The sequence below is a fragment of the Megachile rotundata genome, chromosome 16, assembly GCF_050947335.1.
Source record: "Megachile rotundata isolate GNS110a chromosome 16, iyMegRotu1, whole genome shotgun sequence".
Classification (NCBI taxonomy): domain Eukaryota; kingdom Metazoa; phylum Arthropoda; class Insecta; order Hymenoptera; family Megachilidae; genus Megachile; species Megachile rotundata.
The window spans coordinates 11408502-11414501 of NC_134998.1; positions in this window are offsets into that span (position 1 = coordinate 11408502).

The window sequence follows — 6000 nt, forward strand, 5'->3', positions numbered from 1 at the left end:
AGTCTAACAAATCCGAGCTCGAATCACTTTCATATTTTCCTGGGGATGTCAATTTTATTTAGAGAGTTTAAAATACTGACATGAATCGTTTTATTTAATTTTTCCAGGTAGCGCAATAGGCAATATAACGAGAGTCTGTACAAATTCGAGCTTTGATCAGTTTCACATGTTTCCAGGGATGTAAATTTTATTTAGAGAGTTTAACATCCTGACATAAATCATTTTACCTAATATGTGCAGGTAGCACAATAGGCAATATAGCGAGAGTCTGTACAAATCCGAGCTTTGATCATTTTCACATGTTTCCAGGGATGTAAATTTTATTTAGAGAGTTTGACATTCTGGCATAAATAATTTTAGCTAATTTGTTCAGGTACCACAATAGGCAATATAACGAGAGTCTGTACAAATTCAAGCTTTGATCATTTTCCAGGGATGTAAATTTTATTTAGAGAGTTTGACATTCTGGCATAAATAATTTTAACTAATTTGTTCAGGTACCACAATAGGCAATATAACGAGAGTATGTACAAATCCGAGCTTCGATCATTTTCATGTTTTTCCAGGGATGTAAATGTTATTTAGAGAGTTTGACATTCCGGCATAAATAATTTTAGCTAATTTGTTCAGGTAGCACGATAGGCAATATAACGAGAGTCTAACAAAAACCGAAATTTTGACAACAAATAAAATTTCCCATACACAGAAGACGAAACAAGTGATTTGTCTATTTAACTTTAGTGAATAAATGGTGAATAGTGAAGTTTATAAAGCGGCCTTAAACTTGCAATTTAAACTAGTTGGTCCGTAGCAAATGGCGCTAGCCCAACGCATAAAATGGCTAAGTGGTCCTAATTCGATCATCCGAGTTTACGCTATCGGAGCGAAAATAGCCGTATGCAAAATTATACGACTTGGAAGTAGGACGTGTTTCTGAAAGAAGGCAGTTGCATAGTTGTGGAGGGTCCACGTATTGTATCTACGCGTTCGTTGCGAATCCTTCGAGCCGGCCTGCCACGCAGGTATTGCAACCTGTGTGGCATGAGAACGGGGCCTTCTCTTCTCACATAATGAACGACTTCGAAGAACGGTAGTGGCATTGACCTGAATCTATTGGGGCTTTGGTTTGGCGGTATTATAACTGCCCGTGAATCAATCCCTTACTTAGCAACATTCGCGGACCACACGAAACTCTGTATGGTTCATTATGCCGGGTCCTTGTTTCTATCAGGGAACTTTACTCCTTCCCGATGACTCGACGGTTCTGCGAACGATATACACAGGTAGACAAAAGTATTCGACGAAGTATCGCCTTTTGGACCTTTTGCTTTCTTCCGTAAATAAATATCTAGGTAATTTGATACCGTATTGACGGAAACTGGTTACGCCCTGTCCATTGACGTAACTAGGATTTTTTTGGGTTATGGTTTAGGAGGCTGGTATGTGGATTGTGGGGAGAAAGTGGATTTGGAAATTTTAGAGAGTTGGGTTTGGGGAATTTGGGATTTGGGGATTTAGGGATTTGAGGAATTTGGGATTTGGGGATTTAGGGATTTGAGGAATTTGGGATTTGGGGAATTGGAGATGTGGGGAATTTGGGATTTGGGGAATTTGGGATTTGGGGGATTTGGGATTTGGGGGATTTGGGATTTGGGGGATTTGGGATTTGGGGGATTTGGGATTTGGGGGATTTGGGATTTGGGGGATTTGGGATTTGGGATTTGGGGGATTTAGGATTTGGGGGATTTGGGATTTGAGGAATTTGGGGGATTTGGGATTTAGGATTTGGGGGATTTGGGATTTGAGGGATTTGGGATTTGGGGGATTTGGGATTTGAGGAATTTGGGGAATTTGAGGACTTGGGGATCTGGGGATCTGGGGATTTGGGGATTTGGGGATTTGGTGATTTGGTGATCTGAGGATTTGAAGATTTGGTGTTTTGGTGATCTGAGGATTTGGGAATCTAGGGATTTGGGAATCTGGGGATTTGGGGATCTAGGGATTTGGGGATTTAGGGATTTAGGGACTTAGGGATTTGGGGATTTAGTGATTTAGAGATTTGGTAATTTAGGAACATAGGGTTTTAGGGATTTTGAAATTTATGGATTTGGAAATTTGGTGATTTGGAGATTTTGAGATTTGGAGATTTATTGACCTCGAAATTTGGAGATTTGAGTATTTGTATAATTAGGCAATTTAAAAATTTGTCAACTCCAAAATTCCAAAATCCCGAAGCTCCCAAAATTCGAAAATTAGTACCTTTGCTAACATGAAGAATAGCAACTCAATCGGGAGCCAACCCCCTCTAATTACGTCACTGTCGATCCGCAAGCGGTCAACAATTTGAACTACAATTTCGCCTGCCCTGGCAAGGATGTACAAAGAACTAAAGTGCTCTTTGTTTTTCAGTCATCGTATGTTTATGCGATGCAACATTGCAAACTGACCATTCTACCAATTACTTTAATAACACTTTCCGCGAAAAGAAAGCTGTTACACGATAAAGACGTTAATTAACTCTTCCCAGCCTTGTATTTCGGTCTAAATAACGATTGACTGTCGGGAGTTAATTGAACGTCGAAACGTAATGACACACACCGTGCAGTAATCGCTTGTGTTTCTGTCTACGGGATAATCATACACCCGATGATATTGTACATAACCTTTAACTACACATAATAACGACACAACGTACGATAACGCGGTAAACGGCTTTCGACGCCGATCGTTTCTGTTTCGTTACCGGCTTTCTGCGGGGGCCACGGAATAAATTAACGATCGATGTAATCCAGATAACTAGTCTTAGCTTATAAAATGTATTACATAAGCAAACAAAAGTGTCCGAGATAATCGCATCTCATTTGATCCGTTAGGAAGATACGGGCACCCTCCGCTCTGAAACTTTTTGTTTCTCTTCTTATTGTTCCACCGGACTTTAACTACGTAATATCTTTATAAACGCTTATCCTTTACAAGCAAAATTGCCTGTTTTAGCGGACCTGTACACAAACTACCTTTTTGCGGGAACAAGGCTTATTTTAATAACGTTAGGTTAGGTTATTGTGGAGATTGATTATTTTATTAGCAAATAATCTGTTAAACATTATTTCTAATACGGCAGTTCTCATTTTGTGCAGAAACTTTTGTTATTACGCAATTTTCTGTAGACTCTCGTTATATGGCACAGTTGGTTATTTTACCAGCAAATAATTTGTTAAACATTGTTTCTAGCACAGCAGTTTTCATTTTGTAGAGTAATTTTTGTTGTTACGCAATTTTCTGTACACTCTCGTTATATGGCACAGTTGGTTATTTTACTAGCAAATAATTTGTTAAACATTGTTTCTAGCACAGCAGTTTTCATTTTGTACAGTAATTTTTGTTGTTACGCAATTTTCTGTAGACTCTCGTTATATGGCACAATTGATTATTTTATAAGAAAATAGTTTGTTAAACATTGTTTCTAATATAGCAGTTTTGATTTTGTATAATAACTTCTGTTGTTATGCAGTTTTTTGCGCACTCTCGTTATATGGCATATTTTACTGATCAAGCTTTTTTATTCTTCTGAAAAGTTTATTGTTTATGACAGTGTTTAAAGACTGTTATGTTTGTAGTAATCATTCAATATTTATAACTAAGAAATATTTTATTATAAATTATTTTTATGAAGCATCTTCAGAATCGTCCATATATTGAAATCTTTTTCTAAAGGGACACGCTGTATGTATTTACGTGGGTGTCGATGCGACATAACTATCTATAGACACCATGTTGATGTCTCAGTTTTGACCCAGTGACATGAGAATTCTCCGCGGTTAATGAGAAGTCCAGACGATAACTACGGATTTATATCGAACAGAAGTTAACTCCGTCATAACCTAACTTTTTCGTGAAAACGTTATCGTCATACAGTCGTGTATATTACAAGGTGACGATGAACATGAGAACTTGTTAAAGTTTCGTAACCTCTTACAAAATACTTTTTCTACAATGGACGTTATCTGGTCTTACATTACAAAATCACTTATTTTATGTTTATTCATGAAGAGGTATTATGAGAAATTTTTAATTAGGTTTCCTATAAATTGACTAAAATATAAAAATAATTAAAGGCCAATAATATCAAAAGCAGTCATGAAAATAAATGTAGCTCATTTCTCTTGTACCCGTTTGCTAATTCCCTGTCACATAATTCCATTAGCTGCCTGCTTTCCCATTACCTAAGTACCTTAATGAGCCTTGTTAGAGATCTAACTGTATAAACACGTATTCCATTGACAAGGCTCGATAATGTCCCATTACCTCCACAGCCCCAAATGCAGGCAATTACCGAGCACTCCAGCACTCTAAAATCGACACTCATCGCAAATAATCGCGTGCAAACAGTTTCCTTGCGCTACTACCTTGCAAACAACATTATACAGATGTCAAATACAAGAATTGAAACATCAGGGCTGTACAGACTCCTCTCGGTGCCCTGCGTATAAAATTATTTTCTTTAATCAAGAAAAATAAATAAATTGTAAAATGATGCGCCGTCAGAATTAAAAATTTCACATTTCTTTCCCGCCCAAAGTTATACCGGAGAGAGTTTATAGGCCACCATAGAGAAAGAGGGATTATTTTTACGTCACGTCCCTGCGTCCCCGTAGACTGCCTGGCACCAGCGTTCAGCACTCTCTCATGTTTCACGGAACTCCGTTTCCTGTTAAATGAAGGTTCGAGGTGCACAAACGGACCAGCTTGACCCGATACGCACAAATGAGAAAGAAGAAGCCAAACAATGTCGATGATTAATGAGAGACCTCCGGGAAGAGGATCCGTATTGAGGAGCAGGAGTAACATTGACATTCACTTTCATGGTCGCCATTTTTTCATCCGTGTTTTCTTAGCTGGCACTTGGAGTGAGTTATGTACTCATTGACGCGGTAATGGACGACGTATAGTGAAATTTTGACTGGGGATAAATAAGAGAGGTGCATAGGGAGGGTTAGTGTGACCATTTTTGGGAAATGTTTGAGGGACGATGTTTGTTTTTCTGAGGAGACACTTTTTATTTTATATTTTGTGTTTGGGCACGAAAAGAAAATTTGTAACATTGTGTAATTGTGAAATTGCTAAATTTAATAATGGCAGAATTGTAGAGTTGTAGAGCTGTAGAGCTGTAGAGCTGTAGAGTTGTAAGGTTGTAGAGTTGTAATTTATAGAAGGTGTAAAGTTGTAAAGTTATAAGTTATCAAAGTTGTAAAGCTATAAAGTTGTAAAGTTATAAGATATCAAAGTTGTAAAGCTATAAAGTTGTAAAGTTATAAGTTATCAAAGTTGTAAAGCTATAAAGTTGTAAAGTTATAAGTTATCAAAGTTGTGAAGCTATAAAGTTGTAAAGTTATAAGTTATCAAAGTTGTGTAGCTATAAAGTTGTAAAGTTATAAGTTATCAAAGTTGTGAAGCTATAAAGTTGTAAAGTTATAAGTTATCAAAGTTGTAAAGCTATAAAGTTGTAAAGTTATAAGTTATCAAAGTTGTAAAGCTATAAAGTTGTAAAATTATAAGATATCAAAGTTGTAAAGTTATAAAGCTGTAAAGTTGTAAAGCTATGTCGGTGTAAAGCTGTAAAGCTGTAAAGTCGTAAAATTCTAAAATTCTAAAAATACAAAGCTACAAATTCATAAATTTGCAAAATTAAAAACTTCTAAATTTGCGAATCCACAAGTCCATAAATTTGTAAACTAAATTCCTTGAAATCCAGAAATAAATAAAAAAATTTGAAAGACTAAAAGTCTCAACAAATTCACTTGTTAACAGAACCTGAAACAATCTACGACACCTCGAGTTTCCACAAAAAAGAAAAAAAAGTCTCCCGCCCAAAGTGATCCACGCAAACCCTGACCACTCGTTTCTCTCTTGTCGAATCAGATCTGTCCGGATTGGTTAAACCTAGAAGAATTTACGAGAGCATTTGTCAGTCCTTCCAGCCCTACTCCGACTCCAAGACTT